Source organism: Schistosoma haematobium, chromosome 1 (genome assembly GCF_000699445.3).
Source record: "Schistosoma haematobium chromosome 1, whole genome shotgun sequence".
NCBI lineage: Eukaryota > Metazoa > Platyhelminthes > Trematoda > Strigeidida > Schistosomatidae > Schistosoma > Schistosoma haematobium.
The window spans coordinates 70,474,873-70,498,947 of record NC_067196.1 but is presented as its reverse complement, the minus strand read 5'-3'; the positions used below and the strand labels follow the sequence as shown (position 1 = coordinate 70,498,947).

At 41.0% G+C, this 24,075-nt stretch overlaps 1 protein-coding gene across 2 annotated transcripts in view; it reads right to left on the bottom strand.

The window, feature by feature from the left end:
* THOC5_1 (THO complex subunit 5) overlaps positions 1 to 8,154 on the bottom strand; it is a 34,326-nt gene extending 26,172 nt beyond the window's left edge. For both annotated transcript variants that reach the window (XM_012939398.3, XM_051209571.1), the window contains exon 1: positions 7,989 to 8,154. The gene's annotated coding sequence lies outside the window, so the exon portion shown is untranslated. The remainder of the gene's footprint in view (positions 1 to 7,988) is intronic.
* Between the last annotated feature and the right edge of the window lie 15,921 nt (positions 8,155 to 24,075).

Genomic DNA, 24,075 nt, shown 5'->3' with positions numbered 1-24,075 from the left:
TTGGCTTGGAACATGACCCGTCATTGCTGGACCTTGTCCTCACACACCACTGTGAGGATGTCATCGACATTCAGCACCTTCCCCCCCCCACTGGTGAATAGTGATCACGTTATATTTTAAGTCTCGGACATATGATATACAATTCGTGTTTGCTTCACCCCGTCCCAATATCTGGCTAGATAATATTCCGGCAATTAGAGACTGGGTTATCTCGACTGACTGGTCGGTCGATGCGGATAAATCGATCGAAGACGAATGGAATAAGTTTAAGGCTACATTCTAGTTCGCAACATCACCGTTTATGCCATGGTCAACATGTAAGCTATCACATTGCCCTCCATGGATTAATAAGGAAACCCGGAAACTGTTGAAGCGTAAGAAACACTTCTGGGACTTATTCTTGTTAACAAAACACGAATCATTTAAGTGTGAATATAAAAATACCCGGAATATATGTAGAAAGACCATAGCTAAATCCCGTACTAATTGCGAACGATAGTTGGCATATGATAGCCGTACTTGTCCGAAACGATTCTTTTCGTACGTTAAACGGCGAACAAAACATAGTGACGGTATTCTCCCATTACTATTACATGAAAATTTAGATTTACTAGCTGAATCAGATCTGGCAAAAGCTGAGACATTCTCAAACTATTTTAGCGAAGTCTACTCCACGTGTATTGTTACAAATACTTGTCCCAATTACACCGAGATACCAGCAATAGAATCTGAACATGTGATTGAGGAAACCGTTCTTCCATTGACCGCTAGCTTCAAACCTTGTAGAATACCAAGTCCTGATGTTTTAAATCCACGAGTGCTGTCATCTCTTGCGGACATTAATTCAAGACCACTCGCGACGCTCTTCAACATATCCGTCTCACTCGCTTAACTCTCTAGAGATTGGGAAGATGCTATAGTCAGTCCTATATTTAAGGACGGTCAGAGACAGATCGTATCCAACTACCGGCCTGTCAGTCTAACCAGCATAGTCGTTAAGCTTCTTGAAAAGATAATTCGGTTTAAGTTACTAAGTCACATAGATTCACACAATCTGTTAACTCCTGAGCAACACGGGTTTCGTAACAAGCATTCATGCTTGACTAACTTACTTACTGCGAGAGAAGATTGGACAGAAGCCCTATATAACGTTCCGTCTGTCGATGTGATATTTACAGACTTTAGAAAAGCGTTTGACACACCGACTTCGGTGGCTTGGACATGTTCTCCGAATGTCGTCCCAGAGAATTCCACGTCGTGCATTATTTGCCGACTCTGGGACTGGTTGGAAGAGGCGGAGAGGTGGTCAGTGCATGACATGGTGTCGTGGTATGAAAGAAAGCTGCAAAGGACTGGCTTGTGTTGGTCCTTCACGACTCCTTGGTTGGGGTCCGAGAGATGGTGCTACACAGTGGCTAGAGACGTTATCAGATATGGCTCAGAATAGAAGCCAGTGGCGATCCTGCTGTAACCTTCTTTTACTTTCTTTCTAAAAAGTGGTTGTGTCTCCTTTACCTGAAAGATTTCTTCTGATTGTACCTTTTCGTTCCGTCGTTACTACCACACTACCTTACTCCAATCTCTTCGTCATTGTTCTCCTTTTCTTTTGCGTTCCTTAGTTTTTTTTTTCTTTCTATTTCTCTTCGAATTTTCATTGTTTTGTGTGGCGCATATATATTGGCGCTCTCTTGTACCAATATTTATGTGTTCAAATAAATAATAAATTTGACAAAGTTTCACAATTAGGTCTTATGCAAAAGCTTCCGAGCTTCGGAATAACAGGTGCTGTATATGAATGAATAGGAAACTTCTTATGTGATCGCAGACAGTGAGGGTCAGTGGAACGCTATACGAATGCAAGCCGGTCAAAAGTGGTGTACACGAAGGTACCATCTTAGGTCCCCGACTTTTCCTTCTTTACGTTAATGAATTACCGCTATTGCTTAAGTTGCCGACATTGCGGATGATGTCAAACTCTGGAGAACAATAAGAAGTGAGGCTAATCATTTTGATCTTCAAGCTGACTTAGACGAATTAGTTAGATGGGCTCGGGGTTGGTGCTTAGAAGTTAATTCTGGGAAGAGTGTGCCCATGCACATCGGATACTGTAATAGTTACTATTATACTATTGATAGTACATCTCTTTCATGCGTTCAAGAACATAAAGACTTAAGAGTAATAATAAGTCATGACTTGAAAACAACTAAGCATTTCAACGCAGCTTGTGCCAAAGGTTATCGTGCGTTATGGTCACTTCGCCGAGCATTCAAATGCTTTGACGAGATGTTTCGAACTTCATATCTCACCTATGTAAGACCACATTTAGAGTACTGTATCCAAGCAGCTAGCCCATATCTGATAAAGGATACTAACTCACTTGAGCGTGTTCAGTGTGTGAGAGTAAAATTAGTGAACGGCCTTTCTAAACTCCCTTACGATCAGCGCTTAACAAGCCTAAACCTTTTCCCCTTATGGTATCGTACTTGGAGCTCGTTCCAAAAAGGGCAGTGATTCTTGTACTTGTTGTGATTATCCTTGCTTTGTGTACTTGTTGCACCAAAAAGCATTCTTGGTCTACTTTAACTAAGAGTACTTTGGTTAAGGTTTGAAATTTTCGCTAAACTTTGTCCTGTGGTACCTTTTTTACCCATTGACTGACACTCGTGTTCACGTTGTGATCATATTGTGTTTTAAACCTTTTTAATCAAATTACAGTGGTTAGTAAGACTTATAAATGTGGACAACCAAACTGCTTGTTCCCCGTTGAGGAAGGAATGCAGTGCGATGAATGTAAAAAGTGGTACCATAAGATGTGTACACGTCTAAGTCCTACGGCGTACAAAAAATGCTCGAAACCTTTTTTTATTTTATTTCAACACATAAATATTGGTACAAGAGGGCACCAAATATATATGCGCCACACCATATTTGTGTGTGTGTGTGTGGGCTGTGATACTGCCCGGGTGCCCAAACCGAAGCAAGTGGTTTCCTTAGGAGGGCACACCCGAAGCCTTTGACCTAAAGGTCTGATCCACAAGGCAGTGGAGCATCGTGAGGAGATGCAGTCCCATGGTAGCCGGTGACCAACAATTGGTTCATACGCCATTTGTTCCCACAGGATACTGGAGCCCATGTGCACCATTGGTCTGGAATCCGGTTAAAGCGCCGAACGTTCGTTTTTCGTCCTCTCATTTTTGTAAACAACACCCCCGCCACGAGAAGGCAGTGAGTAGGACTTCCCTGGCAGAAGCTGTATACGCGTGGCCGTGTGAGAGCATTTCGAGAGGGAGGGCGGGCCCACCCCACTCTCGGCCATACCAGGGCATTGGGGGCTGGAAGCCTAACTCGCATTGGCTTTGTATGTTTTGCTGTACAAATAAGAAGTTACTAATCCAGGAGGCTATGAGCCTATTGGCTTTGGCCTGTAAGAAAAATGATGGCGGTTGCGCTGATAGCAAGAGCACTGACGGTGAAGAATGTGTCAGTGTAGTACGTGCTGCTACCGAACCCGCTAAACACCCGACTGTGATTGACGGGAAAGTGAAACCTCCGTTAACACTAACGAGGAGTGAAGTGCTGGTTGATATTGACATTGGTAATCATACACCTTAAGTGGAAATTGAAGACCCGGATGAAACTGTCACCGTTCCAAATAGTCCCGGTGTGGCTGTCCTGAGTGATGATAGATGGACTTCAGTACAGAGAAAAAGAAACGAGAAGAAAAGAGCTGTAGACAAAACGCAGCTGGTTAGCAAGTCACTGGAAGAGACGGTATCAGAAACAAAAATTCCACTGCATGTCAAGACAGACCTCTCTGAAAGGTCAGTCATTCTTCATAAGTTAAGAGAATCTTCAGATAAAGAACCAAAGGAGAGATTTGAACACGATCTCAATCATATTAAGACATCATTAAGTAAACTACTCCCAGATACAATTTCAGGAGTCAGTATTTGTAAGCTTTATAGAATAGGAAAAAAGGTGGATTCCGAAAGTCCTCCGAAAAACCGCCTCCTGAAGGTTACATTCAACACGATGGAAAAAAGGAACCTGATTCTAAGTAATTCACGTAAACTGATTGGATCCGGAATATATGTCCATGAGGATCTCAGCCTAGCTGATCGTATTAAGAGACGAGCTGCAGAAGTGGAAATAAATGAGCGTCGCTGAAACGGTGAAAGAAACCTCGTTCTTAAGGGTTTTCAAATTGTAAAAGTTCGGAGAAAAACGATCCCAAAACTACTCTGGGTGGTAAGGGAAAGTTCTCCACAGACTTAAAGGTATGCTACACAAATGCTCGCAGCCTACTATATAAAATGGCGGAGCTCAAGTCAATGTTGGATAAAGAAAAATAAGATATTATTGCTGTCTCAGAAACTTGGTTAACGTCAGAAGTATTAGATAATGAAATTAAGTTGACTGGTTTTTTATCCAGTAGGGCTGATAGATTAAACCACAGGGGATATTGAATTAGTTGTAGTATGTCGCAGTCCAGAATGTGTAGTAGATGATTTTCTCCTTAGTAAACATAAGTCCTGGTGTAACAAGGGTAAAAGCCTTGTAGTAAGCAACTTTAATGCACCGTATGTAAACTGGGTTAACTTAGAAGTAGGGTCATCTATTACGTCATTCGGTTGCAAACTGTTAGGAACCTCAATTGGACTAGCTTTATTCGGACACATTAGAAACCCCACAATATATGACTAAAGAAACTCTTCTTCTCTTTTAGATTTAGTCTTCACACACGGTGATGACGTTGGTCAAATGACTTTCCTCCCATCACTAGGGAGAAGTAACAATGCAGTCATATTATTCAAATTCATGGCTGAGATTGCCTATCAAACAGTTGCGCCGGCCCGTCCTAATATATGGAAGGCAGATATGGAGGCAATCAACTCCAAAGCATCGGCTGAAAACTAGAGAATTGACTCAAGGGCATCAGTACAAGAGGCATGGACTCATTTCAGGCAGTTATACAATCGGGTAACTCAACCATACATACCCTGGACAGTCCCAAAGAAGAAGAAGCACGGCCATCCCTGGATAGGCCGGGATGTTCGACGTTTACTCAGATAAAAGAAAAAATGTCGGAGTGTTGCTATCAGTCTTGGCACAGCAGGTACGATGGAACTAAAATTTGGGAAGCTCAAAGAGAGTATGAAATGCAGTTGGCACAATCAGCACCCAAGCAGTCTAAGAGAATATTCTCGTACATAAACTACAGAACAAAGATGCACCATTGGATTTTCAACCCAATTAAAGAAGGGAATGAATCTGAAATGATAGAGGAAGATCAGGAAGAAGCAGAGGCTATGGCTGACTATTTTGGGGAAGTTTTCACTCAGGAACCTCCTCTATACAAAGAAACAGACCAAAATAAAGAGTCAACAAACCACCTGCTCACCGTGGACTTCGATCAAGACGATGCGCTTAAGGCTCTTAGCACCTTAAACATGGAAAAGTCAACAGGACCAGATGGACTATACCCCAAAATCTTGAGACATATTGCACAATATATCGCAGCCCCACTGACTGTGATATTCAATATGTCACTTGACCAAGGTGTGTTACCTATGGACTGGAAGGACGCAGTCGTCACTCCCATACATAAAACAAGACCAAGACAACTTCCATCGAAATACAGACCTGTAAGCCTCACCAGTGTTGTAGTTAAGATATTTGAAAGAATAGTCAAACAGACCATAATGACATTTATGGAAACCAATAACTTGCTAAACACAGAACATGGTTTTAGAAAGGGTTTATCTTGTACAACGAACCTCCTTATAGCAAGGGAATCTTGGATAAAGGCGCTAGACAACGGGAACTCAGTGGATGTTGTCTACATATACTTCAGTAATGATTTTGACAAGGTGCCAACTAACAGACTGCTCCTGAAGTTGGAAAACCTTGGTATTGCCGGACCTCTTTTAAAATGGATTAAGGATTTCCTAGTAGGTCGTAGACAGAAAGTAAGAATAAATTCCAAGTGCTCCATCTCGAGACCAGTACTTAGCGGAGTACCTCAAGGTTACGTCCTAGGTCCTTTACTTTTTATAATGTATGTTGATGATCTTCCAAGTATAGTACAGTCTCCAATGTTATTATACGCTGACGATATAAAGATCTGGCGAGTAATAACTGGAGACACAGACGCATGTGCTCTTCAGGCAGACTTAAATAATATAATTAACTAGTCTAAAGAGTGGCTGATACCTATCAACGCGGTAAAGTGTGTCTACATGCATTTTGGGGATTCAAAGGTTCCCCGTCAGTCAGTTAGTCAGTAACAACGTAGAACTTCGTACGTACGTACATCAGTTCGAGTTGCCACACCACATTAGCACAGAGATGCAGATGTCGATTCAAATCCCGTAGTGGTAGAGGCGGTAAGAGTATAAGCAGTAATCGGAAAGATTAGGTTTTGAAGATGCTATTCAAGGAGTATAATACAATGAAATATATTTGGAAAGAGGAAAAAAGATACAAGGAGAATCCAGAAGATTAGAATTTGGGAGAACACAAAGAATGGATGCACTTGCGCTATTGCAAGCGATTTCGAACCATGTCATTCAGGGTCTCTAACCATCGGTTGCTATGATGGCATTCTCATTTTAAAAAATCATGGTTCCATGAATGATCAGATGGGATAGTATTATCAATACTTCACATGCACTTTGGGGATTCAAAGGTTAATAGGTACAACATATGGGAAGTGCCATTACCCGTAGTCCGGTCTCATAAGGATCTAGGGGTGACAGTGAGTCATGATCTTAAGACCACGGCCCATTGCCGGGAGGTCGAACTCTCTAGGCTTTAAAACGGACATTCAATAAGTTGGATACTACCATGTTCACCCCAGTATACACATCCTTAGTGAGAACTAAGCTTCAGAACTATGTTCAGGCTGCAAGCTCCTGTTTAAAAGGTGACTCGGATATCCTAGAGAAAGTACAGAGGGCAGCTACCCGTACAATTCCAGAACTCCGGGGTTTGCCATACAAAGAGCGGCTTGAAAAGCTGAACCTCATTACTCTGTCCTATCGCAGATTAAGGGGAGATCTAATATTGATGTACAGAATACTGAGAAATGATTTTGGACCTAACTTATTCTAACTTTTTCTTCCTACTAGATCGGGACATTTCAGAGGACATAGCAGGCGAGTAGAAAAGCCAAGAACGAACAAAATACCCGTGACATACAGGTTTTCACACCGAGTCATCAATACTTGGGACCTGCTGCCCGAAGCACTGGTGTCCGCACCTTCAATTGACTCTTTCAAGAGAAGACTGGACACTCACAGAAGCATACTAGAAAAGGAATAACATAGGTCGTAGGCCTTCTGTCCTTACTACACAAATCTGAATCTGAATCGTAGGATACGAAGTGACCTTTTATTGGTATTTTGTATCTTTATATACGATCTGGGTGTTAGTCTTATCTTTTTGCTCCATCCAGCACTGATAATTTCCGAGGTCATGGCAAGAAGGTTCACAAACAGGGATCTAATAAACTTAAAGTGGTATTCCGTTTTTTTCATCGAGTGGTCAATGAATGGAACTCCCTACCTGAACAAGTGGTATCAGTCCCATCAATGAACGTTTTCAAGTCTGAACCTTCACTGGAAGGCAAACTGCTAGGATTAACACAGGTTCATTAACCTAATATCCTTATTACTGAAGACTGGAAATTATGTGGTAGCTACTGACCTCAACGAAGTATTTTCGAGGTACTTCATGCGGAAATCAAATACCTGTTAGTCCGACGACTAAATACGATGAAGTGCCATATATTGAAACAAGAAAGTGATGAAGTTTTACCAGTGCTTGTCAATGAAACTATTACATATGTACATACGGACATATGTCCTCCATTTACGAGACATGAATCATGAGACGAGTACAAATTTAGTCTATTCGAGTCGAAGTACGAAAAAAATAGGCCACATACATTAATAAAAATTGGGAAAATATTAGGAAATGCAACGTACCCGAAGCAGACTAAGTTTGTTATTAGATTACTCAGTGACGCCGTAACGCTTTATACAAACTTGACGCTTCAAAACTCGAACGTCCAAATACTGCTGGATTGTTTGTTCTTTGAACTCTGCATCTTAATGAAGGAGACACACTCCCGGCTACAGAAAGGCATATTTCTCATTGTGTTTCGTCTGAAAATCAATGTTAGAAGCATTAGCTAACAGTAAGAGATGTGATCATGGAATTACATCTAGTATGATTGGAAGATGAAGACAGAAATGATATAGCTCAAATTCTCAGAACATTTTGACGGAGATAACCATATACGTCCCATCAACAAGCTCTGGCTGTGTGATATCAAGTTGCCAATTATAGACCGTTTTATATCTGTAAAAGGCGAACATAGCTGCCCGTTATATGTCACTGATGGGGTTACGAAAGTTCGCTACCACGTCGAAGTTATCGTTCTTCCAGCGATTTCTAACGACCGACTGCACAAACCAGTCTTAAGCTTATAGGCGGCAAACGGAAAACCGATCGCCGCGTATGGTAAACGGTACGTCTATCTTAACGTGGGCTTACGCAAACCCATGCACTGGATTTTCGTTGTTCCAGACGTTTCTATGCCAACCATTGGTATAGACCTGCTACAACTTCATGATTTACTCATCAATACGCTCAAACGGAGGTTAGTAGACGGAAACACTAATATGTCTGTTTCTGTCACTTCTTTTTCTGGTTGTAGATAACACCCAGTCACAGTAAGGCATACCATCCATACTACCAACAAATGCCCGGTAAGTACCCCGAGATATACCGAACGCAACCGGAATTCCCATGTGTGACCATCAATGTTGCACATCACATCACGACTATAGGACCACCCGCATTCTCGAAAGCGCGCCGACTAGCTCCTGAAAAGATGGGGTTGGCTAAAAACGAGTTCAACCATATGATAGACTTAGGAATCATTCGGCCATCAAACAGCCCATGAGCACCTCCCTTATACATGGTCCTGTAGTGGCATTGGACAATAGCCACACAATCCACAAAGCTGTGAACACGAGACTACTCAGAAAATAGATATTCAATATTTAACTCGGGGAATTACCTAACAATGGAGAAGGCGCGAACAATGAGTTGAGTGAATTAGAGTTGATCGAACGGCATGGCTCGGCCGTGCAGGCGTGGTCCATCTGAATATTACCTTATATCTTCTATTCATATTAAATATATTGTTCCTTCTCTAGCCTAACCTTGCTCTACATCATGTATTGGTAATTGGTACGATACAGTGAGTTGGCGTAGTCGATGGTGTGACTTCCACGTAAGATCTTATAGATTAGGTAGTTATATCATGACAAATCTACAAATTTAGGATTAGGTCTATTATTAGAGCAGCACTAATATCATAGTAGACCATAATTCTACATTGGTGAGCCCAACTAAAGAAACGCAACCTATTATTGTTAATCTTATTTCCATTCTAAATTTCTTGATCTATTTTGTATTTATGTTAACCCAATATTCTAACAGTCCTGATTAATGCTCACATGTATTATCGTAATGTTATATTGATTAGTTCTCATGACATACTAGCTCAATCGATAATAAAAACTGGTCGTCTATATTAACTAATTAGCTTTGATGATTCGTTAAGAAGCTTTGATAGCATTTACATGCTTCAGCGACATAGACTTGTTTAAACATCAAGCTCTAGCAAATATGACCTGTAAATAGCGTAAATATACATTGACTAACAATACAATCAAGGATTGAATAGTTAACCGGATCTAATTCTTAGTGTTCCTTCACTTAACACCTCAGCCTGTTTTAAACTATGCACTATCCTGTAATATCTTTTCTTCCGACCACTGCCTGCCTAATTTCATATTCTCGAGTTCCATTGCCAAACAACAAGGATGACACTTCTCCAAAAACATACGGTGAGTTCCAGCTATAAGTTTTCTGCAATCATAAGTTCATTTTAGATGGCTCATTCAATGGCACACACAGTTATCTGGATTCATTCGGTTGTTCTGATCCTATCGAGTGGCAAAAACGTCAACAGCATCAAGCACCATGGAATTAATTGCCATACTGCATGTTTTATTCTGGATACTTTTGGATCATTACTACTCCTCACGAATGGCTTTATATATGTCGTCCACTGAATAATCTAACTTTCAAAAATAACCCAGGCGAGTTCAACTATTTTACTTAGTGATTTTTTTTTACTTAACATGTATATGTTTTCCGGTTCCTTTTGCTATATATTTGTAAGTGTCCCTAGGCTAAATGCAGTAACTTCTTATGGAATGTTTATAACGCATCATATTCCTGCCCGAAGTTTCACAAGCAGTCTAAACTTTAAAATTATTTTCTGGTCATGTTCATTATTTTTAAATCGTCATATACGTCAAGAACCTGCATGTTAACCTGGCCCATACATACGTTACACTATATCTCCATGTCTTCTAAATTTAGAAATCATCTGGATCGCCTTTAACATTTATCAATAAACCCATCATAGTCGTTGTTGCTAATCGTATTCGGGTTTATGGATTGATTTATCATATTAGCAGCCTAAAATGCGAACATAGTTTAGATAATAAGATTAAAAATTTAGGTACTATCAACTGCACTAGTAAAATAACTAAATCCCCAAGTAGCTGTTGGCTAAACAAACGTTTAAAATCAAGACTCCGTAGCCTACTAGAATTAACACTAAACGAATATTTCTGAATTGAAATTTATAATTAAATTAGGCGTCTCGGATTCTTTAACGTTGTAAATTTCTGATGATTTCAAATCACCTAAAGCAACAATACCTATTTTTCCACTGACTAATCCTCAATCAACACTATAACTAGTTAAATTTAATAGTTTCAGGATATCGTCATAAAGCATTATCATAACTTGACAATCACGTAATATGACTGATAAAATTAATGAAACTATTAACGAAATCGGTCAACAAATTGACTTATAATTACCATTAAATGTTGTTTTCTTGGTATCTTCATCCATCACAGATGATTACAGTATGTTTCTCTATCAGTTGCTCATTCAGTAAATATCTCAAAACCTTGTCAGTCTAATTGATGGTTTAGCGACACAGCCATGCATGCAAATAATCAGTATAAGCAGTCGAGCAAATCTCCTGCAAACTGAAAACATCAATGTCCCTAAAAAAGATAGTAACAATTGGTGTCCAACTGGTGACTATAGGCGAGTGAATGAGAACACCATTCCTGACCGCTACCCGGTACCTCACATTCACGATTTGACAGCTATCTTGAAAAGTACAACTTTTTTCGAAAACGCACTTTGTTAAAGCATATAACCAAATTTCCATGACTGTCGACAACATTCTTAAAACAGCTATCATCACACCATTTGGTCTCTACGAATTTTCAAACATGCCTTTCGGCTTAAGAAATGCTGCACAAACTTTCGAGAGATTCATCGATGACGTTTTTTGAGGTCTTAACTTCGTACATGCATATGTTGATGACTGCTTTGTTTCAAGTTCGAAGAAAGAATATCATCTCATGCATCTTGATCTGTTCTTTGAACGGATGCAAAAGCACGGCATTACTGTAAACATTCAGAAATGTCAAACTGACACCGACTCTCGACATTTTCTCGGACATGCTATTCATGATCAAGGCATCCAACCTCTAAAAAGCAAAGCGGTGGCAATTCTTAATTACCCATAACCGACCACAATCAAGCAACTACGCACGTTTAACCACCTATTAAGTTTTTATAGATGGTTCATACCGAATTGCATGTCTCTTATGAGACCTTTAGCCGACCAACTTCTTGCAAATTCAAAACCCATCGATTTAGACGACGTCGCGGGAAGTATTCGTCACAGTTAAGGAACTTATCGCCAGAGCAACATTGCTTGCACACCAGGACATCTAAGCATCCATTAGTGTCGCACTAGACGCATCAAACTCGACGATCGGGGGAATCTTGGAACAATGGATTAACCAATCCTGGCAACCTTTGACATTCTTCTGAAGACGGTTGCTAGACTCCGAATCGAGATATAGCATTTTCACTAGGGAACTCCAAGCTATGTATTGGGCTGTATGGGACTTTCAGCACTCTGTTTAAAGTCAAGAATTCACCCTTTTCACTGATCAAAAACCTCTTGTATTCTCTTTGAGCTCAGCTTCATACAAGTACTCCACTCTAGGGTCTGAATGACTGGACTACATTTCGCAGTTCACTTCAGTCATTCAACACATTTCTGGGGCAAACAATGTATTTGCAGACGCTTTGTTTCATATAACTTCCTTGAACAGTTTCCGAGGAATCGACATTCTTGAACTCACCAAGCTCCAAAAGGAAGACACTATTCTTCAGAGCGAGTTATCCTCAGCAACCATTAAACTTCGTGTTGAACAGTTGGGGAGAGGTAATAAGTCCTTATTATGCGACTCATCTACAGGTAGGGATCGTCCAGTCGTGCCGAAACATCATCGACGCAACGTCTTCAATACGTTGCACAAAATTTCTAATTCAGGCGTTCTTGCAACCATAAAGCTCATAGCATAACGATTTTTCTGGCCTGGTATGGATAAAGACGTAAGGGAGTGGGCACGCTCCTGTATAAGCTGCCAGAAATCTAATGTGATTAGACACAATGAATATCCCATGGGTTCTTTCACAACTCTCGATGCTCGCTTCGATTATGATCATCTGGAGTTGGTTGGACCTTTACCAGATTCAAATGGATACTATTATCTCTAATCTTGAGTAGACCGTTTCACTCGATGGCCAGAAGCAGTACCTATCAAGGACACTACTGCTGAAACAATGGCCCGCGCCTTCTTCGAGTGATGGGTAGCCAACTCCGGTTGCCCTTCGACCATCACTACAAGTCGAGAACGCCAGTTCGAACCTAGACTGTTCCGTTGTCTGACTACACTATTAGGAATAACATGATTACTAATGACAGCCTACCACTCACAAGCAAACGGGTTGGTAGAACGCTTTTACGGACAGCTGAAAGCCTCTCTATCAGCTCCAAACGTCTGACTGTGGACCGGTGCTCTTTCACTCGTCTTATTTGGTATTCGCAATGCAGCGAAAGCTGACATTGGATACACTGCAACTCAACTCGCGGATGGAACGACACTCCGACTTCCAGGAGAATTCGTGTATCCTACACCTTCAACGAATATGGATCTAAACTCCTACAAGAGCATGCTTACAAAGGCAACGCGTTCAGCCAAACCTGTTTCCACTCGACCTCAGTCAACTAATGTTTTCGTTCAACCAGTCTTACGATATAGTATTCACGTCTTTGTAGGTAGGAAATCAGTTCGACGACCACTCAAAACAACATACTAAGGACCCTTCAAAGTTCTTCACCGCGAATCGAAGTACTATATAATCGATAAGAAAGGGACTAACGATAGCATCAGCATCGATAGCATCAAAGCAGCGTATTTAAAAGAAAACCCTATCCAAGTCGGTTTTCTTTCGGTACAATCGATAGACACGAATCTTGCATTTACGATACCTCACCCGATAATACTTCGACGGTATCTGACAACAGATTCAAAACAACGAGTCCCGAAAGAAGAATAAGGTTTCCATAACAGCTAAACGATTACTGCACGTAAAGCACTGAATAACATTTTGTTTCGTCGCGATTTTTCGTCATATTATGTTAAAAAATAAAAACAAACAAACAAATTTCAATATGCTTATATATATTTATTTATTCCAAAAACTGTTTTTTTGTTGTTAATATTCTCGCTCATATGTGTATATTTGTATTTTTTCAAAATGCCCTTCTGTATAAATCGCTTTTACGCAATCGCATGTCTACGAAGCGCATGTACATTAGTTTTTTCTTTTTTTCGCCCGTTTTGTACAAGTATAATTCGACATAGACTTACATATCCTTTTTTTCTTTTTCCGAACGGCCGGAAAAGACGAACTTTACGATGAACCGAAATTTTCAATGTATCCGTTCCTTCATTATTATATTTTACCACATGGCCTCTTATAGTAAGGAAAGCCAACCAGACGCTGATGTACATAGCAAGCTATCAGAAGAGTGTCTACCAAGGACAAACTCGTTGGTTTTAAACTTTTGGCTGGCCATGTTTTAGTATTATCACCACCCCACTAGGAGAGGAGTGATCTGTGGTGGTAAATAAGTCGCTGAAATTGATACCTCCTAGATATACTGCTAGCCTATCAACTGTATCTTTGAACCTCGTCGCTTCTGATTTTGATTCCACTGAGTGGTCACGATTCAATTATGGGTGTTACTGGGTAAAGCGCTGTCAAACTACAATTACTTGTGGTATCTTTAGTTCAAATGACGTTTAAATAACTCGCCTTTTTAGATCACTTTCAGCCTTAGTTCGGAAAGAACAAGAGCTAGGTGGCGTAAGATAGTCCTGAAAATAGTAGCATATTAGCTGGCTCAAATTCAATGATATGACAGACAGAGCTTTTATCACGTGTTGGAGTAACGCGTTCTAGCAGTGAATGAATCTATGGAAAAATTAATGGTCATCAGACAAGTAATTTCTTCTGGGCTTGTGAACTATTTTAAGGTGTCATCGTAAATTATGTTTTAAGAGGAAAGAAAAGCAGAGGCAAATCAGAGGCAAATTTTTGCTTGGGCAGTCTAAAAACTGTGGTCAAGTTTTATATGGTACTTCTATGTAACGAGTAGTATATGTACGGTTTATCCGGTCTGTTGTTACCCATGCATCTACTGCTACCACCCTAACATATCTATATAAGCCCTGCATTGTGGGTGGACTTACCCTTTGCGCATATTCGAATCCTGGAACTCACTGGCGGCAGTTGATCAAGCGACTTCCATATAGGGCGCTTGATATATACTTGAGGACTCCAAACAGTAATTTACTGTAATTTGTTATTATTGCTTTTTTCCTGCCAAATATACCTGGATCCCTGGATGAGAGCATCAGTCGTCCCCAGCTATTAGGCACGAAAAGATGATACTTGAGCTCAGGCTCCTGTTTCTTTCTTTACCACTTAAACCGTCCGATCTTTCTCAATACTTGAAGGACGGAAATAAACATCAAAGCTTTCCAGAGGAGTGGGGCAATACAATCGCTTCCAGGAAGAGATTATACAGATAACTAGTTCTTTTTCAGAAGATATTTGCCTGAATTTTCATTCCGAGATCGTACATCTATTTTGAATAGATAACATTGTAAGTGTAGTTATGAAATGAAGTATATCAGCATCTCGTTCATGTGTAAAAAGTGATAAGCAGTGTGGTGCACACTTATCACTTTCACTCTAATCCTTTTTGTATCTCATAGGTTGCGGACTGAAAGCTGACGCCGACTCTTACTTCTAGGTGGTTGTCTAGATTACCAACGACACCAAATAAATGCCATTCTGTCCTTTCTGGATAGATCACATACAGATTCGTTAGAAGAATAATATTTGGTTGTTTTTAATTCTGGATGAGCTCTTCAGTTCACAATCAAAAATGCACAACCCCAGTCAATACAAGCAACATAAGCAGAGGATGAACAAACAAATATGGCTGCCGCCAAGACTAAGTATAAACTAGAACAACATAAATGCAGTTTAGGAAGAAACAGGGAAGCTCAGTAAAAGCGTAAGGAAAATAAAACTATGATAAAATGCGAACGTAACCATCCCAAACAGAATCAAACATACTAGCAAAACGTACAACTGAAGGAACCAATAGGAATAAATTACAAGTTTCACACACAAAACGTTCGAAATGGATCTTGCAATCACTGTCTCAGATCTAACAAAATATTTTGATACACTCCCAAAACAACTAATCATTGATATCCTAGTTAAAGCCTGTTCATCAAATAACCTACCAACATCCAAAGCCTAATTTCCAGGGGCTACCTCAAAGACACCAATCATTACTTCACCGTTCCGAGCAGAGTCAGGTAAAGCAACAGAGGGATCTACTCTCCCCAATTTAGTCTTTCAGCAAATCGGAAATTAAACGATAGACCGTATTACGATGGGAATATCCCTAAAGGACGGACATACTGTAACCTGGAAGATCTCACACATAGAATATGCTGATCATCTATGCTTGATAACCTCCAGTAGAGAAGAGGCTACGGATCCCTTGAGCACATAACAAAGATGTCTAGGACCCAAAAGTATGGAGACATCTTCAAAATCCAAAATGTTAATATAAAAAAGCCAAACGACTATCCAAACATCACCAATTAGAAGAATCCAACACATTCAACAATTTCGGTCCAACAGTTAACAAAAACAGTAACCTATTGATGCAATAACAACCAACACTGTTAGATCTAACGTGGTTCTAATCATAATTCGCCCAATACTAAAACGCACAACGGTAAAACTTAGTACTAAAATTATACTGGTGGCTTTTTTGGCAATCCCTAGCTTAATATATAGACATGAATCAATAGAGCCAAGAAGGAAGGACTAGCAACGGCTGAAAACAGTCTTAAACACCATATGATGTACGATACTTGACATTTACGGTCGCCGAACACTAACCAAAGAACAACCACACACCGAAATCTCTCTTCCAATCACAGCAGAAAAGATAATATGAAACAGGTTCAAGATGCGCTGCATCGCGCACAAAAGACCTAATGACATAATGGTGTTGTCTCTAAGCAGTCACATAAAAGACCCAAGCAACAATTGTAAAGCGCACATGAAACATCGGTCAACAAAACTCAACCTAGACATAGAAGAAAAAGAGAAACCACCAACTAAATTGATGAACAATGAAACCAAAACACCAGACCAACTGAAGAATACTACACAAGAATAATAGAAACGCGACAACTCATTCATAAGCCTTCAAATGAAAACGACAACCGATTAGCCACTATAAAAATAATGAAGAGATATTCTTAAAACTGTTAATAGTGAAATACTTCAGTCGCTACTCACCTGATCAATGCGAATGTTTTATATAGGGTTGTGACTGAACGTACAAAGCTGCTGGCTGGTTAAAGCAACGTACTCAGTCTTGTCACCCAGAACATAAACAACCTAATTCCATCACACAGAGTACAAACCATACAAGTAACAACCAACAAAAGACACAAAATCACATGAGAGACGAAACAAGCAGTTAACGTGAGTACCTCCTTAAAAGAGCCTGGGGAATACGCTACCAATACGCAAATACATGACTAATCAATACTATGCGGTACACTGTTGATCAGCAATCACAAGACAGGAAGTAAAGCCAATGGTTAACGTCTACCGTAGAAACAACTATTGAGCCGCCGTATCTGTGCCATGCTTCCATGTACTTCATATCTCCAGAAGGCACCACCTGCTTCACCAAATGTGCTTGATTGGGAGGAGCACTACAGTAATCTGTTAGAAATTCCCGATAGATGTTATACTGAAAACTTGTACTCTTCAGGTTTAACAGGATTGGTTGCCAAGATTTCATTAGCGATCATCCCCAATTAACTAGTTAAGTGACTAGATATTAATATGGTACTAGTCAGTCATTAGTAGGAGTGACTGTAGAATGACATTTAGAGTAACCACCCTTGGTATCCATAAAACAAGAGCCACCTCCAATCCCTTCCTGAAAGCTTGTTCGTGTCCTGTTATAAGCAGGTGTATTTTTATGTAATTTGCCACTAAAACGAACAAATGATCTGTTAAGACGAAGAGGAATACGGGCGGTACGATAAATAAGAAGCATGTTCTACTAACCCCCTAAGCACTGTATACGTTGCGAATCTAGAGATCCCAGGAAATTCAAGTACAATTGACTGTTAGACTTAACACTTTTAGGATTTCTCTCCTTTAGTCAGATCCAATGTTACACATGAAGTCTTAAGCAGGGACTGAAGAAATTTGAGAATAGTTTGGAATTCAGCCTGCCAAATATTTACAAAAAAACACCGGGAGACGAGATATGCTTGCTTTTGCGGAGTCTTAAGTGGAAGAAATACACAGAGAATCACATAATGTGATGGCCAGGTTTTTTCAGTGGTCAAGAGTATGACACAAGTCTTCTAAAGAAGTCACAGATATTCAGTGTTTGACAACGCTTCTACCAGTAACACCTAATATATTTCGTTCCCACCCAGAGAAATCAAAAGATAGAGTCGAGGAGATCGGAAGAGTATATTTGGCGACGACCAATATATCGGAATTCTCTGATCTAATCTGGATAGCGATTGCGGTTGATGTTGAGCAGGGCGTTACCACACGTGATCTGGTGCGGATGCCTGACCGAGCGCCTTCAGCTAGATGAGTCCACTAAAACATATGGTCAGCATCCAATGTCGAAAACCTAGTGCTACTTATTTTGGGGATTTATCTACCGCTGCAGATCACTCCCCCCCTAGTGGGGCAGTGACGACCCTAAGACGTGGCCAGCCAGAAGTTTAAACCCAACGAGTTTGTCGTTGGTAAACACTCTTCTGATAGCTTACTAAGTGTAGCAACGTCTGGTCGTCTTTCCTCACTATATGGGACCGAGGTACAACATATTAACAAAAGAAAAAGTTACAACGAAAATTTCGACTCCTCGTAAACTGCATCGTTCTTTTCCAGCCGTCCTGGAAAAGAAAAAAGAAAGTGTAAGTGCATGTCGAAATACACTCGTATGTGCGTAAAAACACAATGTCGGCGAAAAAAATGGAAAATAAACTCGAGCACACGTAATAGCGTTAAAAAAAATAATTTTTCGTTTTTTTTGTTTTTTTTTAAATAAAAATATAAATATATAGGAATATTAAAATTGTTTTTTAAAGAAAAAATTTTATATCGTAAAAAGAAAAATCGAGATAATATAAAATGTCGAGTAGTGCCCTACGTGCAGTAGTCGTTTAAATGTTCTGGAAATCTTACTCTTCTTCCAGAACGCGTCGTCTTAAGTTTATTTTCAGACACATTCGGAGTATCATCGCTAGTGTTGGTTGAGGAATTATGAGTGTAGGAGTCGCGTTGTGCGATTGTACCGAAGGAAAGTCGACGTGAATAGGATTTCCTTCTAAATACGCTGCTTTTAAGCGATCGATGCTGATGCTATCGTTGGTTCCGTTCTTATCGACCATATAGTACTTAGATTCACGTTGAAGAACTTTGAAGGGTCCTTCGTATGCTGATTCGAATGGTCGTCGATGCGAGTCTCGACGAACGAAAACGTGTGTACTATATCGTAAGTCAGGTTGAAGGAATACATCAGTTGATTGAGGTCGAGAGGAAGCAGGTTTAACTGAACGCATTGCGTTTGAAAGCCTGTTCGTGTAGGAGGTTAGATCCATGTTCATTGAAAAGGACGAAGGATCCACAAATTCTCCTGGAAGTCTAAGTGTCGTTCCATAAACGAGTTGAGCCGCAGTGTATCCAATGTCAGCTTTCACTGCATTGCGGATACCTAGTAAGACGAGTGGAAGAGCGTCGGTCCACTGTGAAACGTTTGCAGCTGATAGTGAAGCTTTTAGTTGTCGGTGAAAACGTTCTACCAACCCGTTTGCTTGTGGGTGGTAGGCAGTCGTTCGGAAGCGAGTGGTTCCTAAAAGTGTGGTCAGACGACGGAAAAGATCAGATTCAAACTGACGTCCGCGGTCTGCAGTGATGGTTGAAGGGCGGCCGAAGTTTGCTACCCATCGTTCGACGAAGGCGCGAGCCACTGTTTCAGCAGTGATGTCCTTGATAGGTACTGCTTCTGGCCATCGAGTGAAACGGTCTACGCAGGTTAAGAGGTAAGAGTATCCATTTGAATCTGGTAAAGGTCCTACCAAATCCAGATGAACATGGTCGAAACGAGCATCGGAAGTTTCAAATGAGCCTAAGGGACATTTATTGTGTCTGATAACCTTAGATTTTTGGCAGCTTACACAGGAGCGTGCCCACTCCCTCACGTCTTTATTCATTCCAGGCCAGCAAAACCGTTCTGCTATAAGCTTGATGGTTGCACGGACACCTGGATGAGAAAGTTTGTGCAATGTATTGAAGACATTGCGTCGATAATGTTTCGGCACGATTAAGCGATCCCTTCCTGTAGATGTGTCACACAGTAAGGTTTCCTTACCTGGTCCCATCTGTTTGATGCTTAGTTTAAGGGTTGTGGACGATAACTCGTGCTGAAGACCAGTGTCTTCTTTTTGAAGCTCGGCGAGTTTAAGAAGGTCGATTCCTTGGAAACTGTTCAAGGAAGTTATGCGAGATAAGGCGTCTGCAACTACATTGTTTGCTCCAGAGATGTGTTGAATATCTGAAGTAAACTGCGAAATGTTGTCGAGACTCACGGGGAGAGTACTTGTCTGAAGGCGAGCTTAACGAGAAAGTGAGCGGTTTATGGTCCGTGAAAAGGGTGAATTCACGGCCTTCGATATAGTGTTGGAAATGCCGTACAGCACAATACATAGCTAGGAGTTCCCTACCGAATGTGCTGTACCTCGATTCGGTGTCTAGCAACCGTCTAGAGAAAAATGCCAAGGGTTGCCAGGAGTTGTTAACCCATTGTTGTAAGACTCCTCCGATTGCCGAGTCGGATGCGTCTACTGCGATACTAATGGGTGCTTCGGTGTCCTGATGTGCGAGCATTGTCGCTTTAGCAATCAGTTCCTTAACTGTGGAGAATGCTTTTCGTGCTGTGTCGTCTAAATTAATGGATTTCGCATTTCCACGAAGTTGGTCGGTCAGAGGTTTCATAAGTAATGCGCATTTGGGTATGAAACGTCTATAGAAACTTACGAGGCCGTTGAACGTGCGTAATTGCTTGACGGTGGTCGGTTCTGGGTAATCCAGAATGGCCGCCACTTTGGTTCTAAGGGGTCGGATACCTTGAGCATCGATAGTGTGTCCCAGAAAGTCGAATGAGTCGGTTCCAATTTGGCATTTCTGAACGTTTACAGTAATGCCATGTTTTTGTAATCGTTCGAAAACAAGATCCAGATGCTTGAGATGTGTTTCTCTGTCCGGACTTGCGATTAGACAGTCATCAACATACGCATGTACGAAGTTGAGATCTCGAAAAACGTCGTCTATGAATCTTTGGAATATTTGAGCAGCATTTCTTAGACCGAAAGGCATTCGCAAAAATTCATAGAATCCGAAAGGAGTTATGATAGCTGTTTTCGGTATGTCGTCAGTAGCCATAGGGATTTGGTTATACGCTTTAACCAAGTCGATTTTCGAAAAGACAGTTGTACCTTTCAAGGTAGCTGTCAAATCGTGAATGTGAGGCAATGGGTAACGATCGGGAATGGTTTTCGTATTCAATCGCCGATAGTCACCAGTTGGACGCCAATCGTTGCTGTCCTTTTTAGGGACCATGTGCAACGGAGATGCATATGGGCTACTTGACGGTCGTATGATTCCTAAGTCTATCATATGGTCAAACTCGTTTTCCGCTAACCTTAGTTTTTCGGGAGCTAGTCGTCGTGCTTTAGAAAATGCAAGTGGTCCTGTAGTCGTGATGTGATGTGTAACGTTGCTGGTTACACACGGTAATCTCGGTTGACTTTGTTGTATCCCAGGATACTTATCGAGAAGTGGCTGATAGAGTGGGTCTATCATGTGCTTAATTGTGACTGGGGATAATTTGCAACCAGTAAAAGAAGTTACGCAAACGGATAAATTAGTGTTTCCGTCTACTAGCCTCCGTTTGCGCGTATCGATGATCAGATTATGGTGTTGTAGAAGATCCATACCAATGATTGGCATAGAAACATCTGCAACAACGAAGATTCAGTGAATGGGTTTGCGTAAACCCACGTTAAGGTAAACGTACCTTTTGCCATACGTAGCGATCGGTTTTCCGTTTGCCGCCTGTAAGTTTAGGGTCGATTCGTGAAGTCGGTCGTTAGGATTTGCTGGGAGAACGCTAACTTCTGCGCCAGTGTCGACGAGGTAGCGAACTCTCGTTGTCACATCTGTGACGAATAACAGACGGCTATGTTCGCCGGCTACGGTTGCCGTTAACGCGTGCCGGCTTGGAAGTTTCCCGAGTTGTTTTTCGAGTCACTCGGTTTCGTGTTGGGAAAATTGCAGGGTTTTCTGCAATTTCTGGAAAGCTTTCCATACTGGTTATGATACCAGCACCAGTCGGGGTTATCTGTCTCTCGTGGTCTAGAGACAGATCGCTTACGTGAAATGCTTCTACGTGGTGTGCGCGATCTCTTACGGTCGGTACGAAGATTGAGACAACGCGTGAGTGTATGACATAACTTGGTTATGTCATTCTGAGTCGTTTGAGGTTTTTCTTTGACTGAAAATACCTCGGTAGTAGAAGGTTTCGTAATTTCTAAAATGCGGTCGGCAGATGCAGCTAGTTCGTCTAAGGCGTTGTTCTGAAACGAGACCAGAACTGCTTGCACCTGTTGGGGAAGTTTTGACAAGAAGAGTTGTTTGAATAGACCTTCGTCGAAAGTTTTTGGGCCTATTACCTCTCTCATCCGTTGCAACATGTCCGTCGCAGAACCGTGTTGCAGGTCGATGTTATTGAAGAGTTGATCTAACCTTTGTCGATCGGTTAGGTCTCCTCGTTTAAGAATTGAACGTTTCAAGATTTCGTAAGGTTCAGAAACATCACTAGTAAACATACTAGGTGTTACGTACCTGTTGAATTCGCGTGGTAGTGCCTTGACTACTGCGGGGAATTGTGCACGTGTGTCGATCACGCCGTGCTCGGAGAAGTCGGCTTCTGCGTAGCAAAACCAGGCTTCGATGTTGCCGGGCCAGAAAGGCATCAGTTGAAACGAAGGCGGGGACAAAGTCTTAAGCTTGAGTACTTTGGGTGTCTGTTCAGTCATGATGAAGTATGAAGTACGATAATGAACGAGGGGAAAAAATATATATATTCAAGAAAAAACACGAAAAAAATCACAATGTTTAAAAAAAATAAAAAATAAGGCAATGATATATAAAAATCCCAAAAAGGAACAGACTCACAGTTGCAATAAGGTGTACCAGATCACGTCGGTCTCACCAATGATTATGTTACAGGTATTCAGTGTTTGACAACGCTTCTACCAGTAACACCTAATATATTTCGTTCCCACCCAGAGAAATCAAAAGATAGAGTCGAGGAGATCGGAAGAGTATATTTGGCGATGACCAATATATCGGAATTCTCTGATCTAATCTGGATAGCGATTGCGGTTGATGTTGAGCAGGGCGTTACCACACGTGATCTGGTGCGGATGCCTGACCGAGCGCCTTCAGCTAGATGAGTCCACTAAAACATATGGTCAGCATCCAATGTCGAAAACTTAGTGCTATTTATTTTAGGGATTTATTTACCGCTACACACATGAAGTCTTAAGCAGGGACTGAAGAAATTTGAGAATAGTTTGGAATTCAGCCTGCCAAATATTTACAAAAAACACCAGGAGACGAGATATGCTTGCTTTTGCGGAGTCTTAAGTGGAAGAAATACACAGAGAATCACATAATGTGATGGCCAGGTTTTTTCAGTGGTCAAGAGTATGACACAAGTCTTCTAAAGAAGTACCAGGTGGACAGAGCATCAATACCCTTCTCCATTATCACTCTGCATTTACCAATATTCAAAGGAACCGAATGGACAATAGGGAAACCATGATGGTTTACAATTTCTGGTTTGGGTAGGTGAGAGCCATATCTCCAAATACTTAATTATACGTCTGGAAATCGGTTTTCTAAACACACAATGCGATGACCAGCACTATCAGTTGACTTGGGAAGGTCCAAGTGGTCAATATGCACTTAAAGTGGGATCCCGTTTTTCTCATCGAGTAGTCAATCATTGGAACGCCTTACCCGAACAAGTGGTATCAGCCACATCAGTGAATACTTTCAAGGAAAAGCTGGACCTTCACTGGAAAGCAGTGTGTCAGGATTAACACAGGTTCATCAACCTACTGTCCTTATTACTGAAGACTGAAGACTGGATGGTCACGTCACAGTGAGATAGTCCAGGTATTCTAGGCCGGGACCAATCAAGTACTTGAAAAGAGTAGCAAGAATCAAGCAAAGTAAATATGGACATTGTCTGAAAGTTCTGTGTTAAATTTTGTTCAGGTATGCAAGTCTATATGGGATCAAGTGTCTGAAAATCTATTTGCGGCTACATTT